At 39.7% G+C, this 20,650-nt stretch overlaps 1 protein-coding gene across 1 annotated transcript in view; it reads left to right on the forward strand.

Moving 5' to 3' along the window:
* Positions 1 to 20,058: 20,058 nt before the first annotated feature.
* chrm2a (cholinergic receptor, muscarinic 2a) overlaps positions 20,059 to 20,650 on the forward strand; it is a 73,722-nt gene continuing 73,130 nt past the window's right edge. Inside the window, exon 1 of the mRNA XM_071502358.1 lies at positions 20,059 to 20,177. The gene's annotated coding sequence lies outside the window, so the exon portion shown is untranslated. The remainder of the gene's footprint in view (positions 20,178 to 20,650) is intronic.

A 20,650-nucleotide genomic window follows, 5' to 3' on the forward strand; every position in this document is an offset into this window, starting at 1 on the left:
TAGTTGTTTTGTGGTCGTTTTGCGTCACTTTATGGTCACTTTGTGGTTGTTTTAAATCTTTTTATACTTATTTTTATGTCTCTTTTATAGTCACTTTATGTATCTTTGTAGTCGTTTTGCATCTCTTTGTGGTTGTTTTGCATCCCACAGGGCCTGTACCTGGTAGGCCCATTCAATAATTCAGCCATGACTGTGAGCGGTAATAAGGCCCCTGTGGAGAGAATTTGTTAAGTGGACCAGTATGGTTTCCTATCTTCTTCTGCACTTTTCTTTTAGATGAGAACACATCTTAATCTTTGTGTGAAGTCAACATGTGTTAACGATGTTCAGACTAATCACCACTTTTAAATGACTATGATGGATTACACATGTATTTTCAACGTGTCAAAAAGCCTGAATGGGTTTATGCTTCTATGCTCTGCTGAACACCTGAACTTGCCATTGTAAAGAATGATGTAGAGAAATTGAATTTTGATTAATAACATGTATCTGCGCATCCTTTCTGCTTAAAGAAGCAGCCAGTCAAATGCAATCAATAAAACATGTTGTTCACACTGAATAACAAATGGGTTTCATGTATCTCCTTTTGCTGGACACAAAAGGATCCATAATTTTATTGTGTCTTTTACTCTTTTGTTTTCATTACTTTTTGAAAAAAAACAAAAAACATTTTCATGCACAGAGCAAAAAGTACACACCATTAATCATCAACTCAAACCTTGTGCCTTAATCGCTGCTACTGCTGTTTGCCTGTGCCCGTGATGGCAGCTGTCGCAATGGGACAATATGCATGAGTGGATTCCCATCAGCCCTCTCTGCACACCCGCTCTGCTGGAAAGGAACGACAATCCCTGTCCCCAACATCGTTTTACGAAAACAGACAAAAAAGTTAAACTTGTAGTTGCCCACTGAGATGCACAGACTCCAAAAGTAAGCATAATGAAGCTTGTAGTGCCAAAGCTGCTAAAATACAGTCATGTAAACTAAAGTGTCAAACATGAGGGAGAACAGCTCTTATAGCATTTAATTTAATAACAGATACTCATTTAGTCTTTTATGAAAATTCATTTAGATGTGCTGAGGTGGTGTTTCACTGTAGGCCTCAGAGAGAAAAGCTGGTAGGTGGAAATATGAATTATAAACATTGACTGGGATCCATTTTTTTCCCAGAGCTCTGTGAGAATAAATGCAAGTTAAAGCACTTAAACAGACGCCTCTACTCTTTTTATTCCTTGGTTCAGCTGTTGGGGATTCAGTCGTAGCTGTTTGATATGCACGTGTGTGTTTCCTCTTTTTTTTTTTTTTTTTTTTTTTTACTGTCCTTCACGCTGAGAGAGCTGCAGCACAATGAGGCCATCATGGCAAATGCTGAACTGCATTAATATGATATTATCCACCCTTATGGCAGACGATGACCCGCAGGGAAACCCCCGGCCTCATATGAAAATATTGCCCAGTGCGTAATGTCTCCTGGTAATCGAATCATGTCTTACATTGTGTACTCTGCCTTTGTCCTGTGCTGTGTGAAAATTCGTTTAATGGTTTGGAACAATGTTAATGCATTTAGAGCACTGGGTATGAGATGGCTGGTGACCCATAGGATGCTTTTGTAAGAGGAGGTGAGGTTTGCAGGAAATGTGATGGTCCCAGGCCAGTGGTTAAACAGCAGCTACTAAATGTCAGAGTGTGCATACAAAATGTGTGTATTAAAAACTAAACATGAGGTCAAAAATTCATAATATAATTTATGGCAAAGAGGCAGCAAACAGGAGACAAACTAAAGGCCTAAAAATGTCTAAAAACATGTGATGCAACTCAGATTTTTACTGGTTTATGCCTGTGTGTGTGGACATGTTCTGCATGTGGTTTGATTTGTATAATGTGTTCTGTGTCAGTTTCGATACATAAGCAAAATAAGGAGATGTATTAATTTTTATTGATAAATTGTTTAACTCTCATGGTGAGGAGCCACTGGAAGCAAATAAACCAAACACCATTGTAAATCCAGGCAAGCTAGCAAGTAGCTTGCTTGTTAGCAAACGCTGCGGTAAGGCTATCTTAATTTTGTTTTCGTGCAGCACTTCATTTTTGTTTGTACCTGTATTTTGGATGCAAACAATTCCAGGAACGACAATGGTGAAGACCTAACTTTCTGACCCACTGTGTATCTTCTTTGTCCATTCGCTGCAGAACTTTTTCTGTCATTTGCAAAACATTTTTTCTCAAATTCCGAACCAATTTAATTTTGGACATCTGCTATCTCACAATGCTTTAGGAGGTGGTTCACCCTCTTCCCATTTACATCAGTGCCACGATGTGTTCAGTGAATCCCTGCAAGTTAGTTTTCACCTGAAGTACATTTACTTTAGTGCAAAGTCTGTAACCAAGGTCTACAACGTGAGGGCAGTGTCAGAGTTGTGCTGTTAGCAGCCTTTAGCTTCAACTTTTCAATAAAAATTGAAAAGTCTTTTTGTTGGGCTTCAATTTCACCCTCTTTCACACCAGCTATGACCAAGGTAAAGAATTCTTATTTTGGTCTTTCAAGAGGTGTCATCCTGTCAACATGGAACCACAATCGCCTCCCGTTTTAGCTCTTGAAGGCTCGTTCCGCAGCTGAAGTGGACTGGATCTGAGGCAGTGCTGTGCAGGTCCCTTTGTGTGCACATGGATTCAAGAGAGGTTTTGGTTTAACACATTTTGACGTGAACTGTTCCTGGATTTAGTGTGAAAGCCCCCAAAGGTACGCTGCTATTTCAGGTGTAGGTACAGTGTTGCAGAAAGAGCCTTTAAATATTTAAATGAGACTACAGTACATTTTTAATTGCTGTGTAGGATTTTGCTCTGAAAAACAAGGTATACAGAGACACGTGATTGCAGATGGGACCACAGCACGACCAACGGCTCTGTTGAGAAGCTTATAGTCTCGGTGGATCACAACAATTTTCCTTTCTAACTTGTTAAATGAGACCTGAAAGGTATGATGTGTGGGTGAGCAGAAGAAAGTGAGAGTTCCACACTTGGAAATTAGATAAGAACTCACTGTTGTCTTCTTTTGTAAAGCAAGACATGGCATTAACGCCATAAAGTCACTGCTTCTCTTTGGTTTTCATGGGTTGGCAGGAAGAAATAACCAAATAAAAACACCAAAGACAGAAAGTGTGAAAAGTAGAAAAATGCTATTTGGAAATGTGCTACTGGGAAAAAAGTATTTATTGAAAGAATATAGAGCAAGATGAGTTTTCTCGCCTTAGCACCTCATCTCACACAGGGACATAGCAACTCAGAAATGTGTTTCTTTTAACAAAAATAGTGAAAATAGTGATATTAATGATAATACATGTCTTTTTAAGCACTTAGATATAAAATATGAGTTTAAAAAATTCAGTGGGATAAACAAAGCTTGCGTGCTTGCCAAAAGACAGAAAAAAACAGTTATCAGGTGTATTAGAATAGGCTTTCCCTTTTTAAGCCGATTGACTCGCGCAGCATGCAAAGGACATGCTAATAGCACTGAGGTGGGAACACTGCAGAGTAACTGAAGTGAAGTTATTTAACAGGCTCCCTGGATTGAGTTCAAATGAAAGGCAGTGTAATTTAACACACTGCGAGAAGTAACATGCTGCTCAATGAGTCAGCTGGAGGGTAGAATAAGGAGGTTGGAGGATCTGTGCATTGGCATGCTGTTTTATATTGCACTTAAACTAAATAAACATGAATGCTGCATAATTGTTTTTAAGCTGAGCGGTAACAGTTGCATGTTTCACTTTAAAACTGTAATTTCCTCACACAAAGAGAAGCTGTTTTCGGGAAATGCCAGTTAAGTTGGCAGTTGATCAAGTGTTGAGTGGCTCATTTAAAACTTAAAATAAATAAATAAATAAATATGGGCACACTCACACACACACACACACACACACAGAGAGTGACACAGCATGCAAACAGACCCAGCATGCAAACAGAGTCTACAATCACCTCTGTTACCCTTTTTTGACACGGTTTCAAAAATGCTCTGGTAGGACAGAAAGTTACTAATACGAATAAGTTAGTTGAAAACTGTTTCACAGCACTGGGGAGCAAACAAAGCCACGGACGATGATGCTAAAAATGATATTAATAATTAACCAAGTAATTCATCCTGGTCCTTCTTTTCCTAGTTTTACCGTCTTGAAAGCAAATCAAATTGCTTCAGGCGACTTACTTCACTTAACTGAAGCTTTACAGAGTTGAAAAATGACTAAGCGGCATCCTGCTGGGGAACCTTCATGAATCTTCCATTTACAAGTTCCTTAAACTTGAATGAATTCTGATAATAAGATCTGTTATTCTTACTGTAACTGAAGTGCTCTCATGCTGCATTCACCACAGATGTTCTGCAAATATGAACCACCAACCTGGACCCCTACATGTCACATTTATCTATCAAACAGGGAAGAAAGGGGGACATACTGCATCTGCTATTGTTGATTTGTGGTTCAATACTTCGCATTTAATATTTAATATCAATACCAAATAAATGGCAAGATGCAGCAAAATGACAAAAAGCATCTTCCAGATTTTACTGGGATTATAGAAGGAATTGGTGAAAGGGTGCAGATAATAGTCAGTTTTAGCTTTTCTGGCAGCTGCAGTGCACTTATTCCTTAACTGTGTCCCACACCAGAGCCCAGGCTTTATGTCTGGAGTAAAATAAAGATAGAAATCTCAGCAGTGAACCAGGGATTGGAGCTACATCTTGTTCCTTTCTTTGTAATTTAGCACCCGAGTTAAAAAACATTGGCAAAATAATGGAAAGATAATTCAGGATCATTGTACTGGGGTAATTCATTACGTCTGAATTGTATTTACTTCATTTCACATTTCTAATGCAAACAATTGGGCAGCTGTCACTAACACCAAGATCAAAAACCGCACAGGTAGGATATCTTTCTGCTCTGTTAGTTAATATTAAATCCATTGAGCTTGACTTGGAGGAATCAATGTGGGGCCAGTGCGATGTGGAATAAGATATGTAAAATTAAGATTATGAAAAAGTTCTTGAAGATTATTAGATGCCAAGTTAAGCCAGTCTAAATTGAGATCACTGAAGATAATCACCTCATGATCAATCAGTGGTGCAATAACTAAAGAGCCAGATATTTCCCTGAGGAGTTGTTGGAGGCCAGAGCTCAATGAAGACTGAGTATTGAACTTCACATTCATCAGGTGGCTACAAACATGACTCGAGATGAATGCTAATGTTGCTCCATGTCTGCTAGATGTGCAACAGTTTCCTAACATCTAAGAAACTTTATGAGGTGATAAAAGAGCAGGAATGAGTCCTAACCCGGAAATTAGTTGGTATTTTAGCACTTCCAGTTCCCTCGTCCTGGAGTCTATGGGTGTTTTGAATGGGTTTTTGGTTCGATGGCTGAATTAATGTGGTTAACACAAGCTCAAGACATTTTCATGTTTTATTCTACAACATAAAATGCATCAGTAAATACACCAGTCAGGATTTTTTAAGCTTTTAGGTCGTTAAAAAAAAACCACCGGTTGCTAACAAGTGGCTAAATGAGGTCATTAAACATCATCACACCGAACCCGAAAACCGATCTACTCACCAGTCCACCTTTACAGCCTCGTCGTCTTTATACTCGCGCTCTTTTCAAACTATAACTAACTACTAGCCATCGATGCAGCAGCGCTATGTCTTCAGGGCAGATTTGAAGCAACAGTGAGTAGCTATAGGAACGTGACGAGCTAGCTGGTTAGCACGCTAACCTCAGCAGAGGAAAAGACGCGATAGAGACAAGAGTTGACACTGGTGTTGCTTTCCACCTCTGCAGACAGCTCTTGGCCAGTGAAGGAATGAAGTTTGATGTTGAACTCTCAGTGTTTCTTTGAGACTGGTAAGCAAACGGCTGTTATTGCTAATGTCAGCTATGTAGCAATAGCAAAACAGCTCCTTTACAGGATGTTGTCCTGTACTAAGCCGTCAACAAGGAGCATTTAATTACAAGAGCTGGTTTATTCACTGGGCGAGGGAGCTTTACTTTTTGACAGCTAAACAAGGATTGTAGTTTTTTTTTGGTTTTTTTTCAATTTATTGTTGAATTCAGCAAAACAATGAAGACAGAAAAGAAAGTTGAATTGAGAAATAAATGAAAAAATTGGAACACACCTAAGTAAACACCTTTTTTTTTTTTTAATGAATAATGTATGAGGAACAACATGGCAAAAAACATGTATTCGAGGGATGATATCGACCTGCTTGGCTCTGAGAAGCGTCTCGGCATGCTTTCAGAAATGTCCTCTCTTTTGTGGTGCCAATGAAAGTGTGAACTTGATCGATCTGTGTTACCTCTTCCAAGTGTCTCGAGTATTGACTGGCTTGACTTTTTTTTTTTTTTTTTTTTTCCCCTGTGAGGAATTTCCTGAGTCAGCACAAAGTCCGTGTGTCTTGTTATCTCCCTCACTGGTCCCAGAGCAAACAAAACTCTTGTATAGGTTTACAGCTATTTTAAACATTGATGTATGGGGAGGCTTCAACTTCCCACTTTAAGAGTCACTACACAAGCTCATTAAGAGACAATGTTCTTGTTTTTATGACAGCACAGGTTGTTACTGTTTCGCAGCTTGCACTGCACTGTACGTACAGTTCAGTGTAAACAGCCTTGATTATAGGTGAGCATGGAGTAGGAGAGGAAGACGAAAGCAGGAAATGAGGAGAGGGAAGAAACAGGGAGAGGAAGACGGCAGGAAAACAAAGAAAGAGAAGATAATGATGGAAATCAGGGAGGAAGCGTGGAAATGCCAGAAACAAACAAAGAGACAATCAGCGCCGCCAATTAACTGGCTACAAGAGTTATGACTTCTCTTGAGCTCTCACACTGGCTTCAACCTTTTGACCGCTCATCTATAACTTAGAGACCTCTAAGTGCCTCACAAAAGTAAGCCCCTCATTATAAATGCTTTAAATATTCATGACGTCCTCACAATCAACAGTAGTTTTTCACAGAACGCTGGACTGGATGTGCAGCTGTTTTACTATCTTTCAGCATCTATTGACTAGACAACTCTCAGCACCTGGCGGGACTCCAGAAGTGGGATATAGACGTTAATGATCCTAAAGCCGTAATCCTCTCAAATGTCGTGGTGTTCTGCATGGAGGCTAACGGTCACACTGTCATGATTTACTAATACACTCGAGTAGAGCCTATTCATTGCTGATGATATAAGTAACACCTAAGCTTTTACTACCATGGCAAGTCGAAATGCCTGCTGTGAAAAAAGGCTGAAAGTAACATAAATTTTACATTGAAAAACAAAGGTATCAAAATGGGCAGCTGTGGCTCAGGTTGTAGAGTGGGTCGTCCACTCATCACAGGGTTAGCAGTTTGTTCACCAGCTCCTCCTGCCAACATGCTGAAGCGCCCGTTGGCAAGACAAGGAATCCAGAGTTGCCTCACATGTAAGTTGCTTTGGATAAAATGAGACTTCAAAATTAACTTTCAAACCTGTCCTGTTGCATTCTGCACATCTCTGACCATTTGCATGCTTAGTATTTCCCATGCAGATATATTTTTTGCAAAATGTTGCTCACCTGACAGCTTTATGAGGATGACAGACTGAGGAAACATGACTTTTTCCTTAGGCACCGACAGCAGTTTGACATTTATGGTTTAGAGTAAAATGTCTCAATAACTGTTGGATGGATTGCTGTTAAATCTGTCACAGATTTTCATGGTCTTCCCCCGACTTTTTCATCCAGCGCCAGCTAGAGCTCATTTCACATTGTCCAATACTAATACTATGTTTTTCTGCAACGAGCGCTTCAGCTTCACAGAGCTGCTACGTGTTCTGTATTTTGGTGACCCTCACCTCTAACATAGACCTTTGACTCAGGTTTTGCTTGTCAGTGCACCTTTAATTATACATTTATTGTCCAAATGATTCACAAAAATTGCACAAAAATAAAGTTTTACTTTCTAGAGATGCGAAGCCAAAAGGCGGTTTTAGATTTTTGAAGACATGTCGCATCCAAAAGGACTCCTCAGTTCACCTTCAAGAAAAGCAAGAAAGTTTCCGTTTGACTTCCAGATATACTTTGAATCTTCAGAGACAAAAGTTTTTACAATAGTTAAGGCAAGGAGGAGTGAAAATTAATTACTTTTTTCTTTGCCCACATCTCTCATCCACAACAGCTTGCCTGTATGACGCTTCACTTTTAGCTGATTAACTCCCTTTAGAGCTTTGCGAAGGCGGCAGGTATGCTTTCCATCTGCAGTGTCTAATTTCAGTGACGGTCACTGTCAAAGTGTGATTACTCACACCACATCCACTGTGGATACTTGATTATAGGTCTTGAGCAGCACCGGGCTGTTGCACACAAACTTAAATATCTTAGTAACCTTATTCTTCTCAGTTTATGGAGTGTGTTTAGAGTGATAACTGTGAGAGGCGTTTGACATCCTGGGGACACATAGTTCACTCATAACAATACACCCACAATAAATACTTCACTTTTCTCTTTGTAGTACAGAAAACTCGTCAGGACTGTCACTTCGCATCAGTCTCTTCAAATGCATCGCATTTTAAACTGCAGTAGAGTTTTGCTATTAAAGATCTGGTTTAGTCCTGCTGATTTATATTCAGATAAGTGACTGGAAATCATTTTCTAATCCTACAAAAGCTCAGTAAAGTAAAGTATCTAGTTCCTAGTGGAAATGCACTTTTGACTGTCAGATTCACATATGAATTCATAAATACACATCATAGCTTAGCACTTTTACCAGCTTCCACTCTTTCAGCTACATCCCTCCTGTCTGCCAAAAATATAAGTTGATCTTTTTTTTTTTCTTCAGAGCCACAGTCAGTGTTTTGGCCATTTGCCAGTTAGCTCTCCTCTCCTCTTCTCCTTTCCCAGAGACTTCTGATGAGCTGTGAAAGAGCATCGATGGACTCCTACAGAGCACCTTTCTCGTTTCAGGGAGACTGTAATCACGGGCACAGCTATTGTTTCCTCACATCCAAGGCACACTTATTCATAGACACAACAAACAGGATGCACTGTCTGTCGCCTAATGAGGAATCAGAAGCTGTCCATGTGAGTAAAACTCAGCAGGGTGAATTTAAAAATCTCCGAAAGCCTCTCACTTTTGGAAAAAAAAAAATAGATTAGTACCCACTGTTTCAGGGCAGTACATACTGTATCTACCTTTGTGAAAGAAGACACTCACTCCTGTGAGGTTTTCTGGTCTGCTCAGTACCAGCACTGGTGTGTAAACCCAGTTATTGATCCAGTTGATTCTTCTGGTAGTAATAACCAGATCCAATAGAATTAAAATTCACCCATAAATATAAAAATACAAGGCTTGACTGTCTCCCTGATTCCTAATTAATTGTGCTGCATAATTTCCCTTTAGAGTTGGTCGGTGATACTTAATGTTACCACTCAAATTTACATTGCAATTAGTGTAAAATAAAAGCCGCTCCTATCTCCTATTCCACCTCTGGTGGTTTCTTATTACCCTCATCACAGCAAGTGATTTAAACTCAGTGCCGGGCACCAGCACTTCTCAGCAGCAATTCTCCAATTACGCTGCCACGGTCCGTATTGCTAAACTTCACTGTAGCCATAAAAATCCAGCAGTGTTCTTGACACTGGCAGCAACACATAATGAGAACAGGAATATGCACAGATGAATGCAATGTTGTTTTCTTGACCAGCACCTGAAAAGGTTCCAGCCACTACAACAATTACCAGAGTGATATGGAGGTTATTTCAGTTCAACGCGTTGACAGCCTCCGGCAATGTTTGATATTGATTACTCTGTGGATTATTATTTTATTAAATTGGATAATTATTAAGTCTTAAATAAATAAATAAATAAAACCTTAAAGATTCCCATCACTTTCCCCTGAGCCAAAGGTGCAGAGGTATAAACACTGTGTACCCACCCTCTGGGAAGTGGGCGGGGGGGGGGGGGGGGGGGGGAGGGGGGGGGGGGGGTTAACAGACAGATTGTACAGACCTGTACAGACCTGTACTGCAACAGGTATCTGTGGTTACAAAAATAACCACAGATACCTGTTGCAGTACATCTTTCAGAGCAAGGCTGCAGCTGATCGTGTCAGGAATGACTTGTTGATGTGTTGCTCTCTCACTTTGTTTTGTAAATAAAGATTTTGCCAAAATGTAATTGAAAATGGATAATTTTTTTTTTTTTTTTTTACATCTTTTGCATGGAAAAGAAATGCACACATGTAATCAGTGGTTTGTGTGCACATGGGGACTGAAGCGATACCATACTGAGCTATCAACACATCACACCCAACAATCCAGAAACCAAAGATTTTTGATCCTTTTTACAAGAAAAAAACAGCAATGTTTTGCTTGATAAATAACTGAGTCATCTGTTATTAAATATTTGATGACAAATTTGCTGTCAACAAATTCAGCGTTTCCCAGTATGATGGATGAGAAACAAAGAAAGAAAAGAAATTGCGAGACATAATTATGTTCATTCTCAACTTTTCTTCAACATTCCTTTTTTTCCCCCCTTGAAATAATAAATATCTTCATTGCTGAACTGAAACGGTTTTTGACTGAACTGCTTGCAATACATAATGCCTTCTGGATTATGTTTTCTATTAAGATGATGAGGAAGCATTGGTAATGCAATTTCCTCTTTTGCGACTCAATATCCGCTCATAGCAAGTTAAGCATGATTCATAGTTTATGGTTACGTTTAGGAACTCACAGCACTTTAAGATTAGGAAAAGATCGTCGTCATGGTTAAATATTGAAAAAGACAAAAGTGACTGAAATCACAATCTTTTTCCACCACAACCACCACCAACCTATTGGCTCTTGTGTGCTTCCCACAGTATAAAAAGACAAATTATGTCTACAGCAATTTCTCAACAAAACCGAATTGACAAAACAAATTTGTAGTACATAAATGTATTTTCTAAGAGACAGGGGTTAGGAGGCCATAACCTGCTCCTGGATGCTTTTGTTAAACAAGGACAGAGATAGATCATCATGGATCCAACATCACCACAGGATTCATCCTTAGTGTCTGAAATCTAAGTGCATCCCTCCTTTTCCCACTGAGTTTCTCCCACAGTCACCAGTAATAATATCCAATTTCTTTTGCACTGTCTTGCTCCACTTGGCATAATCAATTTCAATTTCTTCTTATTAAGAGACGAAAGGAGATGCGCTTGGCTTTGAATCTTTGATCTGGCACCAGATTACTCTGCATCTCCTCATAATTTGCAACACTGAAGTAGACCACCCTCTCCATCCTCACCCTCCACTTTATTTTGTGCGCTCACCGCAGCTGATGGAGCTCACCGCGGCCTCAGATTTGATTACAAGAGTGAAAAGACTTGAACAAAGTCAAATCTTGTTTTCCAAACACAGCCATTTGACGATACACTGTGCAGTTCCAGTGTAAGATGCAAGATGCAGAGGGATGGATGCAAAAGACCCACAGTCCCACATTAGCATTTTTATGATTCACGCTATCTGTCTGCCATTAGATTGGGAAATCGCTCTGAATTTGGCATTGTAACTTAATGATGCACCAGAGGCAGATACAAGTGTTTATGATCGACTGCTCTGACAGAAATACAGCAGGAATTTTTTTTTCCTAACAAAAGCTCCAAGGATCTTTATTCAGTTAATAATTCAGTGACAAACTTTTCCAAAACAGCTCCAGCTTCTGCTTGCACATATTTTGCATGCACACAAATTCTGCACATGAAGTTTTGGAGCTTTTTCCCCATTCTTCCTCCCATTCTTTGTAACATTGTCACTGAGCATTTGCTTTTGCTCTAATCATTTCTAACGGATAATTAGATAATGTTCCTGTCACCATCACACACTCTCACAGCTCCTACTGGGGCCTTGCTCTTTCTGCGAATTACACTTCTACAGGGGATGTTGTTGCAATTTTCAGTTGTCTACTTATGATATAGCATAGCCTTATCTAAGCAGGAGGCAATTTAAAAGTTAAATAGGGGTAGACCGAAACTCTGAGAAGAAACTCACAGAGATTTAACTTTTAAACATCCCCTGTCTGCTCGCCAAGGCTGAGTTTCATTATGGGCACAACATATGTCAGAGACAGGGCGATTTTAAAACATGTAATCTGAGTATTTGCCTCTCAGCTCCAGGTAGCAAAAGGCCAAATTGCCTCTTAGGGCCCATTTTTATATCAAAACAACTGTCTCATGAGTCAGTGCAGCGCAGAGCTTTTGCTCTAGGTGAAGTATTTAGAGGCTACAATGAACTCTGCACAAACACTAGTGTCCTGTTATATTCCCCGGTGTGTAGTCACAGGTGGAAGCACAATTTCAAAAGGAATTGAGTATCTTCAAGAAAACAGACCCAGAGTTAAGCCAAAGAACAGCCTGAGTAGCCAAGAGAAGTAGTGTTTGTTTTATTGTAATAGCAAGCTGAGGGTTGGACAGCCTTCAGGTAAAGGTAACCTTTGCGCTGCATGAGCTCAAAGGTTACAAATGAAACTACTTCATGCTTTGATAATCAATGCCCATATATGTTGGTAATTTTTTCTTTACATTGGTGGTAATTTGATTTTGCGTGAACATGTTTGTACATATTGTGCGCGGGTATGTCCAGGTTGTTGAAGTGGTTTTGGCATTTTCTCACTTACCACCACAGACTGTCAATAAAGACGGATGTAGCCTCCCTGACGTCACGCACAGGGTTCTGTTGAACGGTTTCGAGGCTCAGAGCGGGCTGCTCTGCCGTTGCCATCTTGGCAGTGCCTGACTCCTCCTAACACCCAGCTAATCCAAAAATGGAAAAAGAGGTGGGGCATGTGTAGAGGCGAGACTTCAGTGCAAGTTGGTTTGTGGAAAACATGCACCCACCCACCTGTCACTCAAAGTAGCATCGCCTCGATTATGCATATCTTCAAGCCTTGATCAAATTTAAATGAGTTATATAAAAATCGAAGGGGGAACATGTTTAAGACATGTTTATTTCCGCTGTAAAATTGGACATTTCACCATGAGTCTTTGCGGATTGACTCGCTTTTGGAGCCTGGCCCAAGTGGCCAGTTGAGGAACTGCAGTTCTTTTCTTCAGTGTATCCAAGAGAAACAATAAAATATATTGTTTGAAGTTCACCTTCAGAACACATGCAGTGTTGCAGTGTTTTCTGATCTCTTTGGCAGCACAGTGTCATTTATGTGCCTTGTGCTGTGAGCAGTTTTCATTGAAAATACTTTCTATTAAAGAAATGTAAAAAAAAAAAAAAAAAAAACAAACCTCCAACTGAAGACATCTCAGAGATGGGTATCTCAAAACCAAAGACCACCAACTGAAAAGGGCAAGCACTCTCAGTTTAATTCCTCCTTTTTATTTTTTTATTACATCATTAGCAACAGTCCAGTACACACAGAGACATTTTGGGATCTGCTGTCTTCTGTGTGTCTTTTGCTTCTGACTGGTACAATCCTCAAGGATTTAGCCTCAGTATGGAGGCAATGAGCAAAGATCTTTTCCATTTCTTTATATTTTCTTTATAAGGTGAACATTTGAGTGAACTGAAACCTTTAACCTCTAATACTACAATACGCATAAGTCAGTTTTAATTCATCCTTTCAGTCGTGTAATTTTAGTTTGAGTTGCTTTTATTGCAGATGGTAGAACTCCTCTGAGATTTGAGCGAGTTCACCGAGGAGAGCGTTTGGTCCATGAGGCGTGACACAGACGGCCAAATCCTGCTGGTCTGCAGCGTTTCGACAAAGCTCTGCTGCACATCTGCACTCTGCTGCAGCATTCATCTCTATCCCAATTATCCCACTTATCTAAATAACAAAAAAACGTTTCAGGCAAATGAACACACTGCTCATCTAAAGCTTTGGCACAACAAGAGGTTGTGGGGTTTATTCTTGAGTGTCACCATTAATGACAATATTCATGTATGCTACACCCCTAGCAGAGTTTTTGATGCTTTGTCCACCGACCCACTAATGCCATCACTTCACTTAATTACCCTCAATTAAGACACTATAAAAGAATTGCAAAGAATTGCTAATGAACTAATTTGGAGACGTGGAAACATTCAAAAGGAGATCCTGGATTGAGGGCAATTAACCCCAGGCATGATAGATAAGCCATTTCACTCCCTCACCCCATCTCGTTATACAGAGAGAAAGTGTGAGCTTAAAGTAAAAATCCACCCTAAAATACAAGGCAGCTCAATCAATATTTGCAGATTAATATCTGCTCTGTCGACCATGAATAGGTGCACGACCTTGTGGAGTCAGAATGCTTGTGTTTTCACGTGTTGCTACATTGCATTGATGTTGAGCGATGTCAACTGGAAAATGTCCATTTACAAATGAAATGTGCCTTTTTTTCCCTTTTTGTCTCCCATTAGGTCCAAGTGACGTGACCCAATTCGATTCACCTTGCATGGCCTAATTGAAGGGGGTGTGCCTGGCCACAAGTCTAATCTAAAATGTTCAATATCAAACACAATGCGACCCGAACACACCACAAGAGGTGGAGGTTATGTGATTAAAGGTGCATTAATAGAGTTATTTTGGCCACTTGGAGGGAGGAAAATGTAAATAGCAGCCTGAAAAGTACATACGCTAACATATAATTTGCATAAAAAGTGATGTGTTAGCAAACAACTTTTGTCCAGTGAAATTTTTCAATTTCTTTTTTTGTTTTTTTGCTCTAGTTGCATCTCCATTAACTCCTGGGGAAATATCTGTCCCAGAATTTTGGCTTATTTTAACAAGCTAAAAAGTTTTGATAAACCAAAGGTATATCAAAACTTTTTTTTTCTTTGTTTTTTTTTTTTTTTGCTGAATTAGCTGCCTTCTGTGTCACATTATACATAGTGATTTAATACAGAAAATACTGATCGGTGGCGCTTTAACATAGTCAAAAAATGAGTTTTGGAAAAAATTAAAACAAGACAGCTCAGTAAATACTAAGTGTCACCAAAAAGTAACAGGAAAACATGAGAGACAGATGATGTCCCTTCACTTGTTATTGTGCCAAACTGTAAACAGGTGTACAAAGAAAAATTAGCATAGAGGGAAGGAAAGGACCAAGACTGAGCGAACAAAACACTCTCAAGGCGAAAAATGAAGACATAATCTTCCCATGCTGATTTGTGAGAGAATTAATCAGCCTGCACATCACATTATTGTGACAGTTGTTTGGCCTGTTCCCTGGATTGTAGGTAAATTGCCTTCCCCAATCTCTCTCTATTGATTTGTGCATATTGTATTTCTTCTGCCTTTTGTTCCGGTGGATCCTGAGAGGATTGTGGAGCCAGGTTCTCTGTGACTTGCCAAACCTGATTAAGACAAACTGGTTGTACTCCTGATATCACAGCACATCTGTCAGTTTATATGATAGAATAATGACGAGTTACATGATACACAGCCTGCTGAAATGCCCAGTCATTCTCTGAGGTCAAATGTCATGGCAGTTGTTGTATTGTATGCAGTAAAGTGCGTATTAAGGAGCAGGATATGTGCCTTCCTCAGCATCATTTGAGAATCAGAACAAAGTTGAGCGTTTAATTTGTATTCAAATTTAGAAATGAAGGTTTAAAATGTAAGTCACTTTGACTCACTAATGGTTAATTACCATGCAGCTCCCTAAAGATTATAGCATTAAACTGTAGTCTGGAAATTTGAAAAAAATATAAAAATTTATATACACTTATATTTCAAATTTGGAGCTGTTTTTAATTTTTAATTTTTTTTAAATACAAATGCAATTTTTTTCCAGGATTTCCAGGACCCTCCTGTGTTTCTGCTTTATTTTTATCAAGCGATCAAAGGATCAACTCTCCTACATCTGCTCCTCCCCGGCTCGGGGACCTCCAGAAGACTTTACAAAGGACGCCATGGTGGAGAGCTGCTTAGGAACACCAGGAGGATTATTTCATCCTTCTGTTTAATAAAGCGGCACTTCTTGATTTTCAAGTGCAAGTTGAAGTCTCTTGACAGCTGTTTACATTGATTGACAGTCCAGTGATCAATAGGCACTCTGAACTCCGGCCGGTCCAACTGACTGTGAAGAGCAGTTCAAGTAGTATTTAAAAAAACAGAACGGTGATAAACGTATGTTAATCAGGGTTTTAACTGTAATAACTTGCTGAGGAGGATTCACATTAAAATAGTCCACAAGCTAAAAGAAAAACACCCCTTGGCCACTAATATGAGCTGAATCATTAAATACACTTGAGGTCTGTTGTGATTTTATTTCCTTTATTAAATGGGGCCATTTCTTACTGCAGTATAACTGCACTGGTTGTATACATAATAGACTATATTCTTAATCTATTCTATGTGATTTAATTTAATTGAACCTTTATTGTTATTATCATTATTATTATTAATATGATTGTGATTATTATTACAACATAAATAACTCACAGAGCTGACGCATAAAAAATGCATACATGGAAAACATTGTAAACTTTCAAGAAACGGCAAATAAATTTCATTTGAAAAAAAAGAATATATAATAATAAAAACAACAAATTATTATATTCAATAAAATAGAAATTTTGGAATTCCCAGTTTTTTTTTAATTTAAACTATAATAAAGCAACATTCAACAAGCAAACAAAAACTTATTCTTTGCAATCACACAACAGTAATAAATACAAAAGGGGAACAACTTCTCAAGTCACTAAGTTTTTTGAACAGTCAGGGAATGGATAAAAATTATTTTTCCTCACCTTGGATATCAAATTTAAGATAAAAAAAAGTGTAAAATCTTTAAAAAAATATATATAGGCTAAGTCAGGGGGAAGAAATGATTGATAATTGATTACTGATTTTTTTTTTTTACGTGAAATCCATCTGAATAATTTTCATACAGTCCCCTATTTCTTGCAACATTATAAAAAGCTCACTGTCCATGTCAACCAAATAATGACAACATGAACCAAAATAAATGGATAATATTCACACAAAAGTGACATTTATCATTTTTTTCTAGACTCTGGAAAACATGAGTCTGATTGGGCCGATCCTACACAGATAAGATCTTATAAGATTGAAGATCAAGCTATTCACATGTTTTCAGGAAAATAGCACATCAAATATTTCCATGTTCTTTCAACAAAAGAAAAGATGTAAAGAATTATTACATCAAAATTTATAGTGTTTTATATGTTACTCTGATACATTATATTTACATTAATACATTGCATTTATATTAAGCATTTTGATTCGCTTCTTTCTTTTCATTGTCACAGTTGTGTGATTGGCTGGATTGGACCCAGATGTGCAAAAACCAGATGTCAGACAGGATCAGGACACACAAACACTTTTTTCTAGCAGGTGTACAAATGACTCAGAGATGAACACATATGCAGCAACAGGTGAGACAAGTTTTCCTTCCTGTACGAGACAAGACAGGAACTGAATGCATTCAAAGACTTCCACTGCAACAAGTGACACAAGAGCACAAGAGCATACCACATCCTTGACAGCTCTCTGCAACCAGGAAAGACAAATACATGAACACTCGATTTTATACATGCACTTTGATGTATCTGCCATTAACAGAATAGTGCATTGTCTCCCTCTTACTTTGGTAACAGCGAATCCATTAGAAACTGTGATTTTTTCCCCAACTAATTGCGGTGCACTCGAGCCAGCCTTTGAGGCTCCCCCGTTCATCAGCATGACACAGGTGCATATGCAACACATGATCCGCCCCTGGCCATTTACAGTGACACACACACACACACACACACACACACACACACACACACTCACTCATGTGTGTATATACTGTGAGTCATGTGTTTCAGATGTATTGTCAACAGGAATAACTATAGCATGCGGTGGGTGTTTTGACTGTCACCCAACATGTTTGTAGGCTCTGGCCGTCAGATGGGATTTACTAATGAGAACAGACAAGTGTTATTGTGCTGCTAATAACAAGTCGCCCTATCTGTAGCATTTACACGAGCCATTAATACATTATTCTTTCAAAATTAAAATATGTGCAATTGTCTGGCATCTGTCACCAGATGAGAGCAGCCTCTCTTCTTGTCTTATTTTGTTTTCATTTTCCTCTTCACACAACCTTGCTACTTTATATGCAACCTCTCCACGTTCCAGCACACCAAATTATGCTCCTGTCACTACATGAGCCACATTGTTAAATAATTCAAGTACAGTACATATATATATATTTATATTTATATATGTGTGTGTGCTTCCCAAACCCAAACAAGTGGCACTTGATGCATTTTAATTGAAAGTTATAGTTCAGGATGGCACCATTCAAACTGTGCCTAATGGTTTCTTTTTCTGAATTTGAAAACACATAAAAGTCTTAACGGTGATGGGATGAAATGTGGAGTGACAGCATTGTGAAGCCAAGGAGGGAGGGGGAGGATGAGGAGGAAGGAGAAATAACTGTGTGTTATTTTTCTTATATATTCATTAAAATAAGGTTGGTGTTAGCTGTCCATCAGGGTGGTGAGTGGACCTGGAGGAAGAGGGCTGATTAGTTTAGGGGTATGAAACTGGCTCCTTCTTGTTTGCTGATGACCTGTTAAGAGGCACACACACACACACACACAGAGAGAGAGAGAGAGAGACAGAGAGAGACAGAGAGAGAGACAGAGAGAGAGAGAGAGCAGGTCTTCTGAGATTAACTTCCCCAGTAGATGTCAGTAAAACATTCCCATCCTCTGTTTATTCCTTCCTAACAATCTTTGTTCTGTGGCAGCTTTAAGAAATAAATACCAAATAATGTCAAATCACTCTAAGCCTTTAATACCAGGCGCCCAATTTTCGAATGCAGCGTTGTAATAAATCAGACAGGAATCCAGCTTTCAAACAAGACTCGAGCGGGTAAATCTCAATAAGTGCAAGTCGGTCATGATAAAGGGGAGTCACTCTGCTTCAGGAGCAGCATGAACTCAGAGAGAAGGAGGAGGAGGAGGAGGAGGGAGAGCAGCTCAGGCCATACAATGTAGTGTATATACAAGGTGACAAAGAGCAGGTCCTCCTGGCTGTGTGTTCAGATAATCAACAAGCTGCCTGCAGGGACCGAGTTCATGAAAAGGAACTAAATGTTAGGATGTGATACATAAAATGTAAATTCTTCTTTTGTCTACTTTCCATTTAGAGTTTGAGTCAAGAAATGTATTAAATTGAGTGTAGCTGTTTGGTGATTCATTCTGCTTCGCTCCAAGATATTCAGAAACTGATTTGTCTCCCTCCCACTGACGGATGGACCCTGTACACCCCCCACCCCCCACCCCTCCCTGTTTGACTGGAAACCGGATTATAAAGAATGAATATTAAATTTGCGGACTTTGGTTCGGCGTGTTTGCAGAGAGCTCTGGGTGACAGGAGAGGATGTGTGGCGTTACACTGAGGGCTCGTCTCTTCTCCACACTGTATCCAAAATGTTGGCTTTTAAAATCCGTTCTGCAAACAACCACCACCACCCCCACCCCTCCCGCTTCAGATTTGCGCTCTCCGTGGTGCTGAAACCGGAAAACTCTGCGTAAAGCTGCGCCAATTTCTGCCCCCTCTCCCTACTTTACCCCCACCCCCACCCCCGCTGAATGCACACAGATTACGCGAGCAAAAATCTAATTTCTCTCCCAACAAGTGAAACAAAATGACAGAAATCCAAGCTGAGACCAAATACATGAAATAAATTTTGGAAAGTGTGCGCCCCTGAGCCAAATCCTAACAGGCTAAATGAGCCGATTTTCTTTGAAGACTGATGGTACATGTCTGACGCTGTCGCCACGCGGTTTAATTGGTGTATTGACGGATTTGATTATATTTTATTTCATTTCAAAATCACGTGTTGCTGCACTTGTGGTAAACGCATGAGCTGGTTTCCCTGAATCCAAAAAGTCAAATAACGACTGTCGTTATCGTCAAAGGAAGAAGTGCCAGCCTACTTCTTATGGCTCTCTCTCTCTCTCTCTCTCTTTCTCACGCACATACACACTCACTCACTCACTCCCCCCCATCTCCACCTCCCCCTCCCCCCATCTCCACCTCCCCACTTTCCCTCGCTCAGCCGAGGCGCTCTCCGTCTCCAAAGCCTGTCTCCAGAAGCATGTCCTCAGACGTGCAGCCACGGTGCGATGAAGCGGACCAAAAGACGCCACCGGCATGACAGCATGAAAGCAGGTGAGCACACACGCATGAATAATATGAAATGTTGGCTGTTTTACTCTGATAAACCAAAAACAGTCGATATTCCCGCAGCAGGTTTTACCTGGAGCTCTCTGACCAGCAGACAGAGCGCTCCTTCTACGGCAGCTTTTCATTGAGATGTTTTGCTCGGTGCTGGTCGTTGCCGGGGATCGAACTTGGGACTCCTCAGATACGGGACTGTCTCTCTATAACTATTGCTCACACAGCCCAAGTCCACACCTGTTAACGATCCTCCAGTGCGTAAAACCAAACATTTCTTTTAAAACCGCGAATATGAGGGAAAAGTCTGGAACTTTATTTGTACACAGAGAAAACAACTAAATTCTGTGTGGCTGCAGTAGAAGAAACTGATGGCGTGTAATCGGCCGGTGCATGGTGCAGATAACGGACCTGCCGGTATCTACCGGTGGGGGAAGCTTTGCATGGTGAGCACAAGGACAACGAAA

Source organism: Trachinotus anak, unplaced genomic scaffold (genome assembly GCF_046630095.1).
Source record: "Trachinotus anak isolate AG129_WGS33_773 ecotype Australia unplaced genomic scaffold, CSIRO_AGI_Tana_v1 ptg000018l, whole genome shotgun sequence".
NCBI lineage: Eukaryota > Metazoa > Chordata > Actinopteri > Carangiformes > Carangidae > Trachinotus > Trachinotus anak.